Genomic DNA, 22867 nt, shown 5'->3' with positions numbered 1-22867 from the left:
GGACTGTTTTGGTTAGTGACAGAAAAAAGCGCATTTCTCTGCAGTTTTTGATGGTTTGACCCACTTGAGAAATAAGGCTAATCTTCCAATTCGAACAATTAAAAATATACTGGAACATGGACAGGAGAGAATTAGAGAGGCAGAGGCCAAACACAAGCAAATGGGATTATTAGATGGTCAGCATGAAGAGGTTGGGCTGAATGGCCTGTTTTAGCACTGCATGACTCTGATTCTATACACAAAGAGAAGGTGGAACAGAGGTTGTTGGAAATACTCAGCTAGTCGGGTCCCATCTATAGAGAAAAAGGGGGAAACAAGCCAGAATAAGTAGATGGGGGAGGGGAAGGCTTACAAGTTGGCAGGTGATTGGTGAAGCCAGGTGAGGAGGAAGTTAGGTGGGTGAAGAAGGGGTGATGAAGTAAGAAGCTGAGAGGTGATATGTGGAAGAGGTAAAGGGCTGAAGAAGAAGGGATCTGATACGTTAGGATACTGGAACATCGGAGAAAGGGAAGGAGGAGAAGCCCCAGAGATGGCAATGGGCAGGTGGGGAGAAGGGAAGGGGTGAGAGGGGAACCACAATAGGGAATGTAAGAGAGGGAAGGGGGAGGATAGGAGAGAAATTGATGCTCATGCCATCAAGTTGCAGGTTACCCAGATGGAATATGAGGTGTTTCTTTTCATGTGGCAGTACAGGAGGTCATGTATTAGATACAGATCCAGCAAAAGGTCATCATGCCCAGTTGTAGCAAGCATGCACTAAACACCCACAATCAACCAATCACAGCAACGGTGAAAGGTGTAGAATCCACAGTGGTCAGTTCAAACTTCCCCTCAGTACTGGGAGGTAAGAACCACGTGATTATCATGATATAATACAATTTTGGCACTTACCTGTGTCTCAGTCACATGCAATTCCTTTATATTGAAGGGAGTTTTGGGTACAGTATTCACAATTTCACTTCCTTTAACAAATGAGAGAAAATACTTTTTCAAAGTGCTATAGAACTGTTAAAACAAAAACGTCACACCATCTTAAAAGTTCCTTCCCCCAGGCAGTTAATCTAATTAACCATTCTAGTTAGCCCCCCCCCCCATCTATTACCCCATTGCTGCACCATAAACACTTTAAACCACTGTCTATAATGCTTTTTATTGTGAGTACATGCTGATATTTATGTATTTATGCACATTTTATTCCATATCTACTGTTTAACCTCTAAGTTTATATGTTACATAATTTTTTATTCTTATAACTGTTGAGTATGGTTGGTTTTGTTGCGTGTTATGTCAACGCACCACAGCAAATTCCTAATACATGTAAATGTATATGGTGAATAAAGTTGACCCTTGATTCTTGGTCCTTCTCAAAGCCATGAATGGACGGTGGAGCAGACACAATGGGCTAAATGACCCGCTCTGCTCGGAAGTCTTATACTTTACACTTTATACTCATTGTTGCCAAACAATTGATACTAGAACATACAATCATCACAGCGATATTTGATTCTGCACTTCCCGCTTCCTGGAGTACAAATCGATAGTAAATATTAAAAATTTAAATTATAAATCATAAATAGAAAATAGAAAGTGGAAAGTAAGGTAGTGCAAAAAAACCGAGAGACAGGTCCGGATATTTGGAGGGTACAGCCCAGATCCGGGTCAGGATCCGTTCAGCAGTCTTATCACAGCTGGAAAGAAGCTGTTCCCAAATCTGGCCGTATGAGTCTTCAAGCTCCTGAGCCTTCTCTTGGAGGGAAGAGGGACGAAAAGTGTGTTGGCTGAGTAGTTCGTGTCCTTGATTATCCTGGCAGCACTGCTCCAACAGCGTGCGGTGTAAAGTGAGTCCACGGACGGAAGATTGGTTTGTGTGATGTGCTGCACTGTGTTCACAATCTTCTGCAGCTTCTTCCGGTCTTGGACAGGACAACTTCCATACCAGGTTGTGATGCACCCTAGAAGAATGCTTTCTATGGTGCTTCTATAAAAATTAGTGATGGTTTTAAGGGACAGGCCAAATTTCTTTAGTTTTCTCAGGAAGTAAAGGCACTGGTGGGCCTTCTTATTGGTCATTGCTGTGGACCTTGCTCCAGTTTACAGCATCTACAGTCTCTTGTATCTCCACTCTACACCTGGCATCTTCTGAATTGTCCATATCTTTATTCACAGGTAGAAAACAGCACATCGTACCCCACCATGTGGCTGCTCCCCTTCATTGCAGGCTGTGACCAGAACAGGTTGATGCAATTTATTATTTTTTTGAACTATTACAGCCTGGGGTGTTGGAGTGAGTTCAGTTCCAACACCATATTTAGGAAGTTTGTACATCCTTCCTGTGAACGCATGGATTTCCTCCCACAGCCAAAAGATGTACTGGTTAACTGGTCATTGTAAATTGTCATGTGATTAGGCTATGGGTAAATAGGTGGGTTGTGGCTCATTGGGTCAGAAGACCCTGTTCCGCTCTATATCTCTAAGTAAATAAAAATAAATAAATACACATAGTTCTGTATAATATGCATTTAAATAATGCAAAGTGATGGATCAGGGAACACTAAATGTATTAGTGGACTGCATTACTTATAACAATTTCAATTGGTAACTTGCCCCACAATAATCAGGCACCATCGTCTCATAAGAACACTGGCAGCCAGTTTCACCATGGGGGGGCCATTTTAGAGTGATATTTTGGAAAATGACAATCACTTTGAATGATGTTTATGCAAAAATACTCTGTCAAACAATGGGCCTGTAGTATTTTTAACTTGTAGAAAACAGAATAAACCTGTATGTAAGTATTAAAAATATCATTTTTGAAAATCTTGCAGGAAAAATTACTTTGTTATTATGAGTCTGAAACTGTCTAGACCCTAACTCCCTTCTCCCCATTCACACAATTGTTTTACAACACTATTTTCTCATTAATTCAATCATTGCGTTAAAGCAGAACTACCTGTAGCATGCAGAAGTTTACTGCCCTACTAACCACTGAAGTGGAAAAGTAATCAAAAGCATCTAGTGAATGGCGAAGCCTGAAACTATTTTGGAAGGAGTATGTGAAGTAACAAGTAAAATAATTGAAAACAAATAGGAATACCTCCAAAAGATGCTGGGTGAAATTTGAACTATTTATAGGTAACTTGGAGGGGAATTTCTTCACTCAGAGGATGGTGGTAATGTGGAATGAGCTTACCAGTGTTCAAGTGCAACATTTAAGAGAAGTTTGTATGAGTAAATGGATGGGAAGGGTGCGGACAGCTATGGCCCAGGTGTGGGTCAATGGGACTAGGTAGAATAACTGTTTCTGTGTTGTAGTGTTCTATGACTCTGTGACTTCAGCAGGAAATCCATACAGAATCCATACAGAATAGAATAGAAAACTAAGGATATTATTAGCTTCCAAGTTCTAAGGAAACAGATTTCGATGGATCAGGTGGTTGTGATGGAAGCTGACTTCAAACTTCTTCAGCTGCCCATTAGGTTAGAATTAAGGATAACATATCAAAGATAGAATAGTTGTGTTTAATGACAGCTGTGTTTCAGCTCCAGAAAAAGTCTGGATAAACGGGGAAAAAAGCAGTTGTTAACATCTTAAGGATCAGCCATGATTGAATGGCAGAGCAGACTCGATGGGCCAAACAGCCCAATTCTGCTCCTGTGTCTTATGGTCTTATCTTACTAACATAAAATTAAAACTTTTGTTTCCTAGACTGTTTAGAAGTCCTTTAAATAAAGGCTAAAGAAATGCACTACTCTGAAAGAATAGGACAAAACAGCATTTGATTTTGACTCAAAGAAGTTTAATCTTGCCATTCTGTGAATTTCTGCAAGCACTGCATGCTGAGAGCCCCTACATCTGCAGATAAAATACGCAGTTCGTAAACAATATTTTGAGAAGTCCCTAGATAGTCAGCAGATCATTAAAAGAGAAGCAATGTTAAAATTTCTGGTTAATGATTGCTTGTCCAAACTAATTCTAATCAAATATCATCCACCTGAAATAATAACTATTTCTCTCTCCACAGCTGCTGCCTGGCCTGCTGATTATTTTCATCATTTTCAGGTTTTATTACAGGTTTCCAGCATTTGCAGATTTTTAAAAAATTTTCAGGCATCTGAGATGTATTGTAATCTTGAAATAAAACATTTGGTAAAGTCGTTAAGAGACACAGGGAATCAGATTATTGTAAAATCTTTTTAGCTTCTACTTTCCTTCAATACTTAATTTCATTATTGGAATTTTCAATTGATCATATTAAATTGTAAATGAGGTTTTTATTGTCACATGTGCCAAGGTACAGTGAAAAAACTTCATTTCCATGCCATCCATACAGATCATTTCATGACAACAGTGCATTGAGGCAGTGGAAGGGAAAACAATAACAGAATACATAATAAAATGTTACAGTTACAGAGAATGTGTAGTATAGGCAGACAATAAGGTGCAAGGCCATAACAAGGTAAATGTCATAAGGTCCTCCAAGAGGACCACAACCTTGTCGTGGTTTGGAGGCTTGTGTGTCTCAATGGTTTGGAGTCAGGTCTTTATGCTTTGGCTTTTGGTAGGGTCACCCATGCCAAAAAGATCAATGGGGTAGATTACAGACTAAGAATGGTCCACTAGTCCTCCAGGTTGAGGGACTCATCTCAGAGCTAACAACCCTGATTGGTAAAACCAAAACTGTTGCAGAAACTGCAATGAAGAATTCTTCTACATCTAAAGTGACAGTATCCCTGAGTCTCCTCCAGAACTTGCTTGACTGACAGTAGTGAAAACCGAGCTACTGACATAATGAAGGAAGCTCTGAACACTACCAGAGATGGAGGACCTTCATTTCTGCCCGAAACGCCAGCAGCATAATGACCGGTTAAATAAATAAATAACCAGTCTCAAGACACTAAGATATCTAAGTTGTTATTTCAATTGAAGTAGGATAGGAAATGCTTAGAGGGATAGGGATCAAATGTAGACAAATGGGCCTGGCTCAGGAAGGCATTTTGGTTACCATTGACAAGTTGGGCTGAATGGGCAATTTCCATGCTGTACCACTCTATGGCTATCAGAAGCAAAGCAAACACTTCAAAACTGAGATTCAGTGACTCAGTCGGTTCACTTTCTCACTGTTTATTGATAGGTAGTCCAGTCCAGGATTGTTGTTTTCAAGTTCTCATCCCTTCCTCATTGGTAGGCCCCCCACCTGATGTGGGACCATATTCACCGCAAATAACATGACGGTTCAAGCTGTCCATCATTTCCTTCTTAGAGCAACTAGAGGTAACAGTAAATGCAGATTTTACCTTGCCCCATTCCAAGAACAAAAATGTTGCAGCATTCTTCAATAAACCCAGCAAAACACAAATCAGCCAAACTTTCTGCACTACTCAAACTGATTTCAACAAATCAAAATCAAATATAATTGTACATCAGGAACAATGCAGATGGAATTAAATCCGTGTCTTTTCATTTTACATCCTCTGAGCAAACACATGCACAGCCAGGGTTGAGGGGTCCTGGGCTTGATGCTAGAAAACCCACTGGCAGGTAAAACTGAAGGTAACTTCAAAATAAAGATACACTTCAGTGATCAATCTGTGGATATTGCACATTGATACAGATTATTCTGTAATGGGTAGAAATACCTGCAGAAGCAATTCATCAACTATTCATCAACTAAATACACAGATTGGAGCATCAGAATTTGGAATTCAATTCCAGCATCTCCTGTAAGAAAGTTTGCACTTTCTTCCCATGTGCATGTAGGCTTCCTCTGTATGCTTCAGTTTCCTCCCACAGCCCAATAACACACCAGTTAGTAGGTTAATTGGTCATTGTAAATTGTCCTGTGATTAGGCCAGGGTTAAGTAGGTGAGTTCAAAGGGCTCGAAGGCCCTGTTCCACACTGTATCGCTAAATAAATAACCTGTCTCAGGACTTTAAGGTATCTAAGTTGTTATTTCAATTGAAGCTGGATAGGCTATAGCAGTCAATAGTCATCGCACAAGTGACATTACTAGGTAAGGTTTAGCTAAAGGAACTAAACACCAGGTGGAGAGGTGTGTTCAATATTCCTGTGGACACCTCAAAATCATATTCGAAGACCTCATTGTACAGAAATGAAAACTGGACACAGGTAGAGAAAGTATAATCCTTCCAAAGTTTCAAGAGTATGTTTATAATCAAAGTATGTATGCAGTGTACAGTTCTGAGAGTCATCTTTCCACAGACAGCTACGAAGCAAAGAAACAACATGGAACCCATTCAAAGAAAACATTAAACACCCAACGCACAAAAAAGAATAAATTGTGCAAACAGCAAAAAACGAGTGAAAAATATAAAACATCAAACCACAGGGTCATTGAAATAGTCTAGGAATGTTTAGTTTAGTTCAGTTCCGTTCAGTTTAGTGCTGTGTCGTTCACTGACAGCAGGCCATAGACCCCAGTCTGCCACGATCAAAATCACACAAAATAGCAATAAAAAAAGGAGTAACCAGAAACCAGAAACACATGTAACATTAACTGCAGTGTCCAATCCAAAAACCACATTAATTAAACCTTGTCCACAACCCAAGACTCCAGCGCCATCCTCCAGCAAAGTCGAGTGAGAGGGAGAGAGAGGGGCCAGTCAAACGCGGGCACCTTCCTTCAGGTGTAGCGAACAAGAGCAAGTAAGAGACTGGGCACACACGGGCACCTTCCTCCGGCAGCAACCAGAGAGAGACTGGTCAAATGCAGACAGACGATGTTGGACACCCACTCACCTTGCTTTCTTGTCCCCAATCATTTCAATCTTGCTGAAGGCTTTAATCAGCAAGATCAGTGAGAAATGGAGCCGATCATGGGCTCGTGCTTCGTCTCCAGGCTGCACACTCCACTGAAAACCTCATGAACTCCCTCAGAAACAGCAAAGCACAAGATCTTTCAACTGGCCCAAAAACACACCATCAAATTGTAAATCACAGGTTCCAAGTTTAGTGGTAGAATCATATGTGAAAGAAGAAGTAAAAGAAGTAGATTCATGAACTGTTCGCTGGTGCCATCTTCAAAAATTGACACAGTGAAGTACAATCCTTCCAACTAGTGGATGATGAATTCCCGCTACAGAACTAACCAAAATAATGAAGAACACTACTCTTTTTACGAAAAAGCTCGAAAAGATTGGACAAATTCAGATAAATACACAACCGTGGATTTGCAAATATTTTACAACTGAAGACATCAATTATTCACTGATCCAAGATGCCCAAAGTGGGGATATAAGGTAATCATTCCAACATTCTGAGACGAATCCCAGTGCATCAGAATCTGGTTTATTACTACTGACATATATTATGAAATTTGATGTTATGTAGCAGCAGTACAGACTGGGCATCTGAAATACTTTGTGCTCCCTTAAGTTTAATTCATGTAAAGTTCTCAAGCTTTATGACAATCTTACATTGACCACCTCTTTCTACACTAAACTTCTCATCTCTGTGACTCCTCAGCAAAGGCCTGCTCCATACTTTTCTAATTTCCCCTGCAGATTGTGTGAATGCCTGTTTGGAGGTGCTTAGACAATACGACATAGGAGCAGAATTAGGCCATTCAGCCCATCAAGTATGTTCTGCCATTTAATCATGGCTGATTTATTATCCTTGTCAATCCCATTCTCCTGCCTTTGACCATAAAACATAGGAGCAAATTGGGCTATTCAGCCCATCAAGTCTGCTCTGCCATTCAATCATGGCTGATTTATTTTACCTCTCAACCCCATTCTCCTTCCTTCTCTTTGTAAGATTTGACACCCTTACTAATCAAGAAAGTATTAACCTCCACTTCAAATATATGCAATGACTTGGCCTCCGCAGCTGTCTGTGGCAATGAATTCCATAGATTCACCACCTTCTGGCTAAAGATATTCCTTCTGATTTCGGTTCATTGCATGCCACTAGAGTTACCAGCAGCAATTCCTGGAACAACACATCGAAAGCTTGTTGTGAATCTCTGATTAAGATGTCCACAAATGCACCAGCTAGTTCCTTGGCTTAATTGAATTAAACTGTATTCATTCTGATATATCCATTTTTTTCCCTTTGTCATTGTCTTGTCCATGTTTGTATTCTGTCCATGGCCCAGCTCTCTGCCAAATAATCAGCTTTTACTTAAAATCAAACTGATCTATAGTTTTCCTCATTTCCTCAGCTCTAATGGAAAGATAGATCTTGTGCCATTTAAGAGAAATTCACTGTAAGTACTACTAAACTACAAAATACAGTTTTCATGCTAACTGAAAGATCATATCAAATCATCAACCCATTGCAGCTGCATTAATTCTTCTCACAAACAAAACTAAGAATGCAGCTTTAGTAGTTGCAACTGCAAACATCATCTGCCATTAGATTTCTGAATGGACAATGAACCCATATACACCACTTCACTATTATTTTTCTCTCTCTCTGCACTACCTTACTATATATATATAATTGTAATTTATAGGATCTTTTATTATATATGACACCGTACAGCTACTGCAAAACAACAAAAGTCATGATATATGTGAGTGATATTAAACCTGATTCTGATTCTGAGCTTGCTGTGATAGCTGACCATCATTAAGCCATTAAACCCGTAGCCAAATGATCCTACCACACGTTAGAAAGAAGGAACACGGAAAGAATGTGTTCTGAGGATTCTCTCTCTAAATGCATTGTTCTGAAGCTTTGAAAAGAGATACCTTGATGCAGAATAAAATAATTAAACAGAAAATCTTTATGTCACACGACAGCAATGAGACGAGCAGAATTCAAAGTAAAAGGTAATGGTTAGCATAACACTATTGCAGCGCCAGTGACTCAGATTCCGCTCGGCCGCTGTTTGTAAGGAGTGTATACGTTCTCCTCATACCCACATTGGTTTCCGCTGGATGCTCTGGTTCCATCTTACAACTTCATTGGGCCAGAAGGGCCTGTTTTCGTGCTGTATCTCTAAATAAATAGATAAACAGACAGACAGACAGACAGATAGATTGATTGATTGATTAATTCACTCATAGATAAGGTGGACTAGGTAAATTTCTGAAGAATGCTGAGAAACTTATGTAATCTGTGTAAAATATGTAAAATCATAGGTCAGATCACACTTGGACTGCTATAAACAGCACTGTTATCTATGTTAATAAAAGGCATTTTGAGGCATTGGTGAAAATATAAATGATTTACTATAATGTTACCAGAATTAAGAGAAATTATACCTATCAAAAAAAGAACTGAACAAAGTAGATGATTTTCTCAGGAGATCTAGTAACTGTGGAGTATGGTGACCAAAACCATCATGAAAAATACATAAATATAGAGGAGACCGCCTAGAAATGCTAGTGTGCCATTTACAATGCATCAGACTGGCACCAATGCTGTGGAGCAAAAAACTTTGGTTATAGGAGACAGTATTTTGAAAGTGTAATCATCTGATTCCCCTTCTGAGGCAAGTTTGAGGGGATTAGCCACAGCATGGGTTAGGTGCGGTCACTTTATACTGTATTAAAATATTTATATGTAACCTCCATCGAGCACCTCAGTTCCATCCACCAAAAGCGGAACTTTCTGGTGGCCAAACGTTTTAATTCCAATTCCCATTCCGCCATCTGTCCATGGCCTCTTGTGCCATGATGAGGCCACCTTCAGGCTGGATGAGCAATACATTATATTCTGTCTGGGTAGCCTTCAACCCGATGGCATGAACACTGATTTCTAATCAGTTACTGCCTGTTAAACTGCTGGCTATTAGGGCAGCAATGAAGGTCCTCTATCTCTGTCTGTCATAGAAACATAGAAAACCTACAGCACAATACAGGCCCTTCGGCGCACAAAGTTGTGCCGAACATGTCCCTACCTGAGAAATTACTAGGCTTACCTATAGTCCTCTATTTTTCTAACCTCCATGTACCAATCCAAAAGCCTCTTAAAAGACCGTATCATATCTGCCTCCACCACCGTTGCTGGCAGCCCATTCCACACACTCGCCACTCTCTGAGTAAAAAACCTACCCCTGACATCTCCTCTGAACCTACTCCCCAGCACCTTAAACCTGTGTCCTCTTGTGGCAACCATTTCAGCCCTGAGAAAAAGCCTCTGACTATCCACACGATCAATGCCTCTCATCATCTTATACACCTCTATCAGGTCACCTCTCATCCTCCGTCACTCCAAGGAGAAAAGGACAAGTTCACTCAACCTATTCTCATAAGGCATGCTCCCCAATCCAGGCAACATGCTTGTAAATCTCCTCTGCACCCTTTCTATGGCTTCCACATCCTTCTTGTAGTGAGGTGACCAGAACTGAGCACAGTACTCCAAGTAGGGTCTGACCAGTGTCCTATATAGCTGCAACATTACCTTTCGGATCCTAAATTCAATTCCACAATTGATGAAGGCCAATACACCGTACGCCTTCTTAACCACAGAGTCAACCTGTGCAGCTGCTTTGAGCGTCGTATGGACTCGGACCCCAAGATCCCTCTGATCACACTGCCAAGAGTCTTACCGTTGATACTATATTCTGCTGTCATATTTGACCTATCAAAATGAAACATCTCATACTTATCTGGGTTGAACTCCATCTGCCACTTCTCAGCCTAGTTTTGCATCCTATCAATGTCCCACTGTAACCTCTGACAGCCCTCCACACTATCCACAACACCCCCAACCTTTGTGTCATCAGCAAATTCACAAACCCATCCCTCCACTTCCTCATCCAGGTCATTTATAAAAATCACGTAAAGTAAGGGTCCCAGAACAGAACCCTGAGGCACTCCACTGGTGACCGACCTCCATGCAGAATATGACCCATCTACAACCACTCCTGGCGTTCCTTGGCATTCTTCTGTATTGTGCTACAAGTGGGGTTCATGGTCCTCATTTCTACCTCTGTGGTACAACACCAAATATGGAGGATCTTCCGGAGGCTCATGATGTGGAACGATGACAGCTTGCAAGGTCGTTCTCTGTCACACACCAGGTGAAACGGTACAGCTTCACCTTATCATCCTTGATCCCACCATCCTGCCGAATAATGCTGCCCAGGTAGGTGAATTTATCAATTTCTCCTCCCAGTTAAAAAAAAATTTCCCTCCCCCTCCCCTATTTTTCTATTCCCCACTCTGGCCTCTTACCTCTTACCACCTGCCTATCACCTCCCCCTTGATTTCCTCCTCCTTCCCTTTCTCCTATGGTCCCAGGTCCTCTTCTTTCAGATCCCTTTCCCTCCAGCCCTTTAGTTTTCCTACCCACCTGCTTCACCTATCACCTTCCAGCTATCCTCCTTTCCCTCCACTCAACTCTTTATTCTGGTATCTTCTCCCTTCCTTTCCAGTCCTGAAGAAGGGTCTTGACCCAGAACATTGACTGTTTGGTCACTTCAGTTCCATGCTCAGAGAGCATGTCTTATGAGGAAAGATCGAGTGAACTAAGGCTATTCTCTTTTGAAAGGAGGATGAGCGGTGATTTGCTAGTTATACAAGATTATGAGAGGCATAGATCAAGTGGATAGCCAAAGACCTTCCTCCTAGTGCAGAAATGGCTAATATAAGGGAACATCATTTTAAGGTGATAGGGGGAAAGTATACGGGGCATGTCAAAGGTAAGTTCTTTACATGATGAGTGGTGAGTGTGTGGAATGCCCTGCCAGGGGTGCTGGTGGAGGCAGATAAACTAGGGGCATTTAAAAAACTCTTAGGTAACCACATGGATGATGGAAAAATGGAAGTCTAAGTAGCAGGGAAGGTTTAGATTGATCCTGGAATAGGTTAAAAGTTCAGCACAACATTGCGAGCTGAAGGGCCTGTACCATGCTGTTATGTTCTATGAACAATATCCAAACAAAAATGACTTAAAAGGTTTAAAATTATCTTTGGATAACTAGCCATGACTGAAAAACTTTCTTAGATCAATATTTTTAAATGTTGATTTTACCTAAGGAATAGATGAACTAGTGTGGTGAAGAAACATTGTGACTTAAACATAGATTGTTTTAAATAGCTGTTCAGGGTGTTTTGGAAGTTATTTATGGTGCTCAGAAAGTGCAATACATTATGTTCATTCTGCCCTAAGCATCCTGACCTGGCAAAGTTGTTTATCAGTCGTGGATCCTGGTTCATGTAATTCAGTCCTCTGGAACCCAATGTTTTAACACATTATTTTGACTGCATGAAGGTGTTAGAGTGGATTTCTTTTTGGGTAGATGATTTGTTTACACTTAAATGACTTTGGCCACCAGACTTCTATTTTAACTGTTTGACAAAGGACTGTGGATTGAGTCCACCACAATGGGCTTCCCATGCTTCTGGTGCCTGATGCTGTAGTTTCGAAGACAGTCTTATCTATACATTATAAATATTAATTGTCTTCTATGTTAGCATGTAAAATGCCAAATAAATGTATTGTGGATTGAACTAAAGGCTGTGGATACCAACACAGACATGTTGGCGTCTGTAGGAAAGGATGAAATCCGAAGGTGTGATGTTTGTATGTAGCTTCAAAAGGAAGCATTGTCTAAGTATTGTCTATAACTTTTAAGTAGCGATTGCCTTTGTGTTTAGCATATAAATATCGAGCCCACATTGAGCTAACAGACCTTTCTGCAGAAAGCGTCTCGGTACATAGATACCTGCTGTACCTTGTTGTGTCGAATAAAGAAGCTGCTTTGTATCTACCAGTGACTGTCTCTCCGGTAATTTCATCCACGTTACAACAAAGGGACAGTGAAAATGTCAGTCATAGAAAACTTCCAATGTATTCTAAGGCAACTCCAAAACACAATTATAACAGAAACTGGGATTAAGATTTGTAAGATGTGACAATAAATATTTTCACAAGAATCTGGTCCTCGACAGCTGAGTAATAAAAACCTCCAAGTTCAAAGGGGCTCGTATTTTACTTTGGCACACTGAAGAGGAAGTATAGCACAGAGCTGATAATAGTTATTGATTGCAGCAAACTCGTAGTGATTTATGACCAGTCTAAAATTAAACAATGATCCACCATGTCCTTAATGTGACTCAGTGTCAAATTTTGTTTGACAGAATCATAGAATCCTAGAAATTTATGAGCACTCACCCTATCTTAGTATTTCTGGCAAGAAGAAAAGCTATTTAGATTAATCTCACATCTAAATTAACTGTGGCATGTACACTCACTGGCCACATTATTGGGTACATCTCTACACCTACATGTTAATACAAATATCTAACCAGCCAATCATGTGGCAGCAACTCAATGCATAAAAGCATACAGACATGGTCAAGAGGTTTCAACTTGATCATGGACAAGGATAGATCTGGTCCTGGGGTTGAGGTTCTTAACTGGAAGAAGGCCAAGTTTGAAGAAATGAGAAAGGATCTAAAAAGCGTGGATTGGGACAGGTTGTTCTCTGGCAAGGATGTGATCGGTAGGTGGGAAGCCTTCAAAGGGGAAATTTTGAGAGTGCAGAATTTGTGTGTTCCTATCAGGATTAAAGGCAAAGTGAATAGGAATAAGGAACCTTGGTTCTCAAGGGATATTGCAACTCTGATAAAGAAGAAGAGGGAGTTGTATGACATGCATAAGAAGCAGGGAGTAAATAAGGTGCTTGAGGAGTATAAGAAGTGCAAGAAAATACTTAAGAAAGAAATCAGGAAGGCTAAAAGAAGACATGAGGTTGCCTTGGCAGTCAAAGTGAAGGATAATCCAAAGAGCTTTTACAGGTATATTAAGAGCAAAAGGATTGTAAGGGATAAAATTGGTCCTCTTGAAGATCAGAGTGGTCGGCTATGTGCAGAACCAAAGGAAATGGGGGAGATCTTAAATAGGTTTTTTGTGTCTGTATTTACTAAGGAAACTGGCATGAAGTCTATGGAATTAAGGGAAACAAGTAGTGAGATCATGGAAACTGTACAGATCCAAAAGGAGGAGGTCCTTGCTGTCTTGAGGAAAATTAAAGTGGATAAATCCCCGGAACCTGACAGGGTGTTCCCTTGGACCTTGAAGGAGACTAGTGTTGAAATTGCAGGGGCACTGGCAGAAATATTTAAAATGTTGCTGTCTACAGGTGAGGTGCCGGAGGATTGGAGAGTGGCTCATGTTGTTCCGTTGTTTAAAAAAGGATCGAAAAGTAATCCGGGAAATTATAGGCCAGTAAGTTTAACGTCAGTAGTAGGTAAATTATTGGAGGGAGTACTAAGAGACAGAACCTACAAGCATTTGGATAGACAGGGACTTATTAGGGAGAGTCAACATGGCTTTGTGCGTGGTAGGTCATGTTTGACCAATCTATTGGAGTTTTTCGAGGAGGTTACCAGGAAAGTGGATGAAGGGAAGGCAGTGGATATTGTCTACATGGACTTCAGTAAGGCCTTTGACAAGGTCCCGCATGGGAGATTAGTTAGGAAAATTCAGGCGCTAGGTATACATGGAGAGGTGGTAAATTGGATTAGACATTGGCTCAATGGAAGAAGCCAAAGAGTGGTAGTAGAGAATTGCTTCTCAGAGTGGAGGCCTGTGACTAGTGGTGTGCCACAGGGATCAGTGCTGGGTCCATTGTTATTTGTCATCTATATCAATGATCTGGATGATAATGTGGTAAATTGGATCCGCAAATTTGCTGATGATACAAAGATTGGAGGTTTAGTAGACAGTGAGGAAGGTTTTCAGAGCCTGCAGAGGGACTTGGACCAGCTGGAAAAATGGGCTGAAAAATGGCAGATGGAGTTTAATACAGACAAGTGTGAGGTATTGCATGTTGGAAGGACAAACCAAGGTAGAACATACAGGGTTACTGGTAAGGCACTGAGGAGTGCAGTGGAACAGAGGGATCTGGGAATACAGATACAAAATTCCCTAAAAGTGGCGTCACAGGTAGATAGGGTCGTAAAGAGAGCTTTTGGTACATTGGCCTTTATTAATCAAAGTATTGAGTATAAGAGCTGGAATGTTATGATGAGGTTGTATAAGGCATTGGTGAGGCTGAATCTGGAGTATTGTGTTCAGTTTTGGTCACCAAATTACAGGAAGGATATAAATAAGGTTGAAAGAGTGCAGAGAAGGTTTACAAGGATGTTGCCGGGACTTGAGAAACTCAGTTACAGAGAAAGGTTGAATAGGTTAGGACTTTATTCCCTGGAGCGTAGAAGAATGAGGGGAGATTTGATAGAGGTATATAAAATTAGGATGGGTATTGATAGAGTGAATGCAAGCAGGCTTTTTCCACTGAGGCAAGGGGAGAAAAAAACCAGAGGACATGGGTTAAGGGTGAGGGGGGAAAAGTTTAAGGGGAACATTGGGGGGGGCTTCTTCACACAGAGAGTGGTGGGAGTATGGAATGAGCAGCCAGACAAGGTGGTAAATATGGGTTCTTTTTTAACATTTAAGAATAAATTGGACAGATACATGGATGGGAGGTGTATGGAGGGATATGGTCCGTGTGCAGGTCAGTGGGACTAGGCAGAAAATGGTTTGGCACAGCCAAGAAGGGCCAAAAGGCCTGTTTCTGTGCTGTAGTTTCTATGGTTCTATGGTTCTATGGTTCAAGAGTTGGCAGTCAAGAGTTGATGTTCAAACCAAACATCACAATGGGGAAGGAATGTGATCTAAGTAGCATTAACCGCAGAATGATTCTTGGTGCTAGATGGAGCGGTTTCAATATTTCAGAAACTGCTGATCTCCCGGAATTTTCACGCCAAGTCTCTAGAGTTTATAGAGAATTATGAAAAAATCAAAAAACATCCGGTGAGCGGTAATTCTGTGGGCAAAAATACCTTGTTGATGAGAGAGATCAGAGAACAGCCAGACTGGTTTACGATGACAGGAAGATGACAGTAACTCAAATAACTACACGTTACAACAGTGCTGTAGCAGAAGAGCATCTCTGAATGCACAACACATTGAACCTTTAAGTGATGGGCTACAGCAACAGGAGTCCACAAACACACACTCAGGAGGTACCTAATAAAGTGACCACTGAATGTAGATGTCAGTGGCAAAGCCGGCATTTAATGTCCATTCTAAGTTTTAAGAAATTGCTTACTTAAACACAAAATGAGACCCTTCCTAACATTGCAGTTCTACTTCCCTTTTACAGGTCCCTAACATAATCAGTAATTTTCCTTTGATCCGATTCTCCGCTGGCACATCTTTAATACCTTGCATAAGTCCATGTAATCATAGAGGAAGCATGCACAGATGGTGGTGAGAAGCCTTCTTTTATAGGGGCAATATTTCTCATGAAGGTGATCCCACAATTATGCTGTGTAGGGAATTCCAGAATTTAGACCAAGCAATGATGAAATACAGCAATCATGAGGAAGGCAATTCATTAGGAATCTGAGGAGATGTGGTATATCACCACAGTTTCTTGCAGATGTACAGTGAGAGCATTCTGGTCAGATGGAGGCATGCTTCTACAGGACCAAAGCTGTTGTTGTCCTTTTTAAATGTATTTTTTTTACAATCGCAAGACCCCGCTGGACGTTAACAACATAAAGTACTGCAGGTCTACCCAATCAGGGTTTTGCTCATTGGCAGAGAAAATGAAGGAGCTGGACTTGGGTGCAGATCGTGATAAAACCTCTGACAGAGAAGCGTCTTTGCACAAAGGAGGTGTACAGACTAACAGCGAGTAATCATCTTAGTCACCCTCCTTGTGACCGCAAGACCCTGTTGGACATTGGTCGTGTGGAATGCTACAAGTCCGCTTCATTGGTTTATTGGGAAAAGGCGAGAGCGGAGAGAGGCAAAACAGTGTGGCCTCAGTCACAGAGAGGACAAGGCCTCAAGCTGCGGTGCCACCTATGAAGAGGCATCAGAGTCGAGCGGTCCACCAGAGTGCTAGAGATGGCGTGCTGCAGCATTGATGCTGGAGGTGGTGCTGCCCCCCCAGTGTTCACTCAGCAGAAGATAAACTGTACTGTGTTCGACTGCAGACAGCTGCAACATTCATGGACTTAGGGACTTGGACTATATTTTTTGTGTGACTGTATTTTAAATAAGTAGATATCATAGGTCAGAATTAGTCGCTTGTTTACTTTTATAGGGATGGTTTGGCAACAGTGTGTGGAGTTAGGTGTCAGGTTAGGGATTAAGGACAGGGATGAGGGAGAATTTTACTGCTACCTTATATATGCTATATGTGCTTTGTACTATGTATGACTGTTGGTACTGTAGGTTACACCTTGCCCCCCGGGCTAACGCTGTTTCGTTTGGTTGTATCCATAGTTATTCATGTATGCTTGAAAGACAATTAAAGTTGAACTTCTGACTGGTTATATCACAGTCTGGTATGGAGGCTCCAATGCACTGGTTCAATAGGTTGTAGAGGGTTGTAGACTCAGCTGTCTCCATCACAGGCACAACCCTCCCCACCAGCGGGGACGTCTTCAGGAGACAATTCCTACAGAAGGCAATATCCATCATTAAAGACTCTCACCCTCAGGGGCATGCCCCCTTCTTACTACTACCACTGGGAGGGAAGTACGGGAGCCTGACGTCACACAGCTAGTGTTGTAAGAACAGCTTCTTCCCCTCCGCCATCAGATTTCTGAAGAGCCCATGAATCCATTAACATTCATTGTTCATCTTTTGCATTATTTTATTGTGTAACTTACAATAATAAGCCCATAAGCTATTGGAGCAGAATTAGACCATTAGGCTCATCAAGTCTGCTCTGTCATTTCATCATGGCTGATCCAATTTTCCTCTCAGCCTCAGTCTCCTGCCTTCTTCTTGTGTCCCTTCATGCCCTGACCAATCAAAAATCTATCAACCTCTGCCTTAAATATACATAAAGACTTGGTGTCCACATCTGCCTGTGGCAAAGAATTCCACAGATTCACCACTCTCTGGCTAAAGAAACTCCTCCTCATCTCCATTCTAAAAGGACACCTCTCTATTCTGAGACTGGAACAGTGCATTTTACTGTATGGTTTCATGTAAATGAGACACATAAATGAACCTGAATTTTGCCGTTCCTTTGTAACAGAATTGCAATTAATCTTCAGATAGTTGTCCTTCAATAGAGGCAATCATCTACCGCCATAAAGTTTTAAACAAGCTCTGTACAGTCTATCTGTACATTAAGATGCAACGTGAGGTGGGACAGTAGCATAGTGGTTAGTGTGATGCTGTACAATGCCAGCACTGGGATTCACTTCCCTCTGCTGTATGTAAGGAGTTTGTACATTAGCTCCATGAACATGTGGGTATCCTCTGGGTGCTCCAGTTTCCTCCCATATTCCAATGATGTACAGGTTAGGAGTAGTAAGTTGCGGGCATGTTATGTTGACACCAGAAGCCTGGTGACACTTGTGGGCTGTCCCACACACATCCTGTTGTTTCGGTTGTTGGTGCAAATGAAGCATTTCACCGTGTTTCGATGTGTATTTGATGAAAAAATGAATCTGAAATCTGAAATCCGCAATGTTTCTACCTCCCTCAATGTTGAACTCATTCCCATCACTCTTTGGGAAACAAATTACCTTCAACCTCACTCTACCTTAAAGTAGCAAAAATTGAAGGTGAAATATTCTTAAAGGACTTTCACAATGGGCATTACAGACAAGCTTTATAAATAGATTAAGTAAATTTTCATTTCATTCTATAGTTTAAACTTAAAATGAGAAATTTTCCATTGCACGGTAATTCAAATATGCATACATTGTTTAATCTCATTGCTGAGAAACACAAATTAAAAATTTACCAAATTCATTTAATAGTAAGCCTCATCAATATTTAATGCAGTGTTTCTGTTTCTGGCTGCATTTCTGTGGTCGTTAAAAGAATGTAAATGAAAAGGATGATTAAGGAAGAATAAGTTGGGATACACACCTACAGGCAGATGGCAGCTGGTTACAGGGAGGCTCTGTGCTGAACGGTCAGATGTCAGAAAAGTATCGTCCAATCTATCTGTGCAACATCGCTCTGTCTGATTCTCAGTGTAAGCGTCTGTGCGAACTATGTCAATCTTCTGCCTTGTCTCATTACCAGGTTGGAATTCAACAAAGTTTGCCTCTTCCCTGAAAAACACAACATTACCTAACTGTGGCTTTTTTTTTGGTAGTGGGGGAGTGGGGTTGTATCTCATGACACGCTGCAGCCAGCCAGAGTGCAGAGAATTGGATAACTTCCCTGACAACCAAAACTATGCCATGGATGGTCCCAAGCCCAGCTGTGAAAGGAAGAGAATTAGGCATGGGCAACCCCATCTTGTAAAAACCCAGAAATACAGAAATGCCAACAGAAGCTCCAAAAACCTCATTCCAGGGAAAGAAAGATCTTGCCTAAGATGGACCACACCTGGGGACAATTTGAAAGACTGGCCCAGGATAGAGGACTCTAGCAAGCTGCTGTCAAGGTGATAGGCTTAAATGCAGTAAATATCTAAGTTTGGTTAAAGACTCATAATGTACCATATATGTAACTTTATTCCACTCACTCTTTTAGAGAAATTACTCTATTATTGGGAGAAATTACTTCCATTGCCTCTTTTCCTTGCTCTGTGTCTCCTGAGTAAATCAACTCTGCCTGTCCTGTAACAGTTTAACACACATTGACTGATGCAATGCTGACAATAGATAATATTCTTCTGTTGTCAAAAGTACCAAGCTCTTCTACCTGAAAGAGAATAGTGTGTGTAATCTCACTCAATTTCCTATACTTAAAATAGCCCAGAGTTATCATTATCATAAACCTTAGGTATGGTCACAAACCCAATGACATTTATTTTTATATAAAGATATATGAGAAGTATCAGGCCCTTCCAGCCCAACCAGTCCACACCTCCCAATTACACCCAAGTGACCAATTAGCCTACTAACCCGTACATCTTCAGAATGTGGGAGAGAACCAGAATACACGGAGGAAACCCATGGTTACAGGAAGAATGTACAAACTCCTTACTGACAACGGAGGGAATTGAACTCAGTTAGCTATAGGGAAGAAGAAAAAGAATGAGGAAGTTTAGAAGCAGGATTTCAGAAGATAGTACTTTCTGGATTACTTCCCCAGGGCACTCGGTTTTTCTCAAACACAATTGGCTGTCATATATTATTACCCTAGTCTGGATAAGTAATCAAGAATCTGGAAGGAGTTAATAGGTATATGAGAGAGAATCGGTGAAGGAATAAAGTGAAGGAAGGAAATTGATGGGATTGTATTGAAGACCAGCATAGAGTCAATGGACCAAATGGCTTCCTTCTAGGTTACAAGGAAATATAGCCAGGAAGGGGATATTGTAGTTCTAGGAATGATAAAAAGATACTGTCAGGAAGAATGCAGATTCAAAGCTATAAGAGATAGCTGTATATTTTATCCAATTCTTTTATTGGGCACTTGCTCGGCCAAACTGCTCACGAAAAATTAACTAAAATTTGCGTTTACAACTTGGAACTACCTCAGGTGGAAACAGAAAAATTGTAGGTTAGAGATGGCATGGCTAGTGCAAAGTTATTTTCTTTTTGCCCCGTAAAATCACAGAATCGTTACGGCACAGTGGAGACCATTGGCCCATCGAGTTCATTGTAGAGCAAAGTCATTTCACATCCTACACTCTTGAAAATTACTTTCCATTAACTGCATCTTTTCATAGTTCTGAATGACCAGTTGAGGTTGGTAGCCAAATGTCTGCAAGTCTGGGAGCCTGTGGCCAAGGACTGGAGGCAGTCCTGAGGTTGGAGACCCGTGTGTTTGTAGGGGGTGGGAGGGTTGGAAAGGGGCTTGTTTTGCTGTTATTGTTTTGTTTTGTTCTGTTGTCGTTATTGTTACTGCTGGTGTTGTTCAGCTGTGTGTTGTGCTTATGTATGTTGGCACCGGAACGTGTGGTGACACTTACGGACTGCCCCCAGCACATCCTTGGTTAATACAAATGACATATTTCACTATATATTTTGATGTACATGTGGTAAATAAATCTGAAATCTGAATCTGACCAATGTAATCTTTTTCCTTTTTGCATATTATCTACCCTATGGCTTCCCAGGGTAGGATTACCAAACAGTTCCCAAACCCATTGGGAACCCTTTGGATTTGACAAGGATTTCATGGTTACGAAGAACCAGACTGATCACCTAAACCCTTTTCACTTGAATGCTTGCTGCCAACTCTTATTAATTGTCTCAGTTCAAGACCTTAAGACCATGAGGAACAGAAGCAGAATTAGGCCATTTGGCCCATTGAGTCCAAGATTCAATACATCACTAGCACCCATAACATTGTTTTAATATATAACTTATCAACACAGAAAATAATTAAGTGGAACTTTGACAGATACTTAAATGTGTAGGGTATGGGAGGATACAGAAGTAATGCAGGCAAATGGGATTGGTATGGATAGGCATGATGTTTGACATTGAGGTGGTGGGCCAAAGATCTTCTTTCAATGTTGTACAGCTCTATGACTCTGCAATCCTTCCTTAGACTGTTCCCAGCTAAGAAGTGGTGAAAATATATTTATACCTTTTCATATCATTCCAATATCCTACTTCCTGAAACTCTGCAACCTTCCTTACATTCTGTCTGTCTGTAGATAACTCTTCCCTTTCGAGGTTCCACTGATCTATAAAAAGAACATCCCATGAGGTACATTCAACCTGTGTAAATTCAATGTACACTTTAAATATTATAATCTGTGACTCTAGCCACAAAATAAATGTTTAAACTAAAAACAATTACATCATGGTCTGCTTGGTTTCTTTAAGACGGAAATTTGTGGGTTCAAGACAAGATCTTGATAAAACCCTGAACCACCTCTACACTGAACTGATTCCACAATCTATGGATTCATTTTCAAGGATTCTACAACTTACGTTCTCAATATTATTTATTACTTATTTGTTATTATATTATTATTAATAAACCTCTGACATTCAACCTATGTCCTCTTGTTTTTAGCATCCCCTCCCTGGGAAAAAGATTATATTCACCCTGCCTATGTCTCTCATGATCTTATGCACCTCTATCAGGTCGCCCCTCAATCTCCTGCATTCTAGGAATAAAGTCCTAATTTACGCAATCTTTCCTCAAGCCCCCAAGTCCAGGCATCATATTGGTAATCTTTTCTGCACTCTTTCTGGTTTAATATCATCTTTCCTTTAACAGGGTAACCAAACCATACCTAGTACTCCAAGCGTGGCCTCACTGATGTTTTATAAAACTGCAACATAACTTATAAACTCCTATACTCAGTGCCCCAACTGATAAAGGCCAGCGTGCCAAATGCCTTCTTTGCTACCATATCTACCTGTGACTGCCCTTTCAATGACTTGCATTACACTCCCAAAGATTGAAAAATTACCTTCCTTTGTCACATGCACATTGATACATACAATGAAATGTGCTGTTTTGCGTCAACACCCAATACAGTCCTAGGATTGTGCTGGGGAATCTCGCAAGTGTCATCATGCTTCCGGTACCAACATAGCATCTCTCTAACCTGTACATCTTTGGAATGTTGGAGGAAACTGGAAAACCCAGAGGAAGCCCATGTGGTCACTGGGAGATCGTACAAACTCCTTACAGACAGTGACAGGAGTTGAACCCGGAACAGTAATCACTGGCGCTGTAAAGGGATTTAGTTAACCACTATGCTATGTGCAGCTCCTAGGTCCCTATTGAATTGTACCAGTCCAGAAAAGTAGTAGATATCCCATGAGAATTGAGATTTGAGTTGAGCCTTGTAGATAATGAAGACATTTCATGCTACATCTCCTGATGCATGTCCTGATGTCCGAAACATTGACTGCTTATTCCTTTCCATGGATGCTGCTTGACCTGGTGAGTTCCTCCAGCATTTTGTGTGGAATGAGCTAACAGAAGTTGTGGTTGAAGCGGGCACATTAGCAATGTTTAACAGCCATCTAAATAAGTACATG

The 22867-nt window shown here is 40.9% G+C and overlaps 1 long non-coding RNA gene across 1 annotated transcript; it reads right to left on the bottom strand.

The window, feature by feature from the left end:
- Window positions 1–945: 945 nt before the first annotated feature.
- On the bottom strand, window positions 946–18884 carry LOC134346375 (uncharacterized). Its single transcript, XR_010017922.1, has 3 exons — window positions 18828–18884; window positions 8888–8963; window positions 946–962 (listed from the first exon to the last, which is right to left on the bottom strand). It is a non-coding gene; the product is annotated as an uncharacterized LOC134346375 (long non-coding RNA).
- Between the last annotated feature and the right edge of the window lie 3983 nt (window positions 18885–22867).

Source organism: Mobula hypostoma, chromosome 5 (genome assembly GCF_963921235.1).
Source record: "Mobula hypostoma chromosome 5, sMobHyp1.1, whole genome shotgun sequence".
Classification (NCBI taxonomy): domain Eukaryota; kingdom Metazoa; phylum Chordata; class Chondrichthyes; order Myliobatiformes; family Myliobatidae; genus Mobula; species Mobula hypostoma.
The sequence above is the reverse complement of the archived record's forward strand: the minus strand, read 5'-3'. Positions and strand labels throughout refer to the sequence as shown.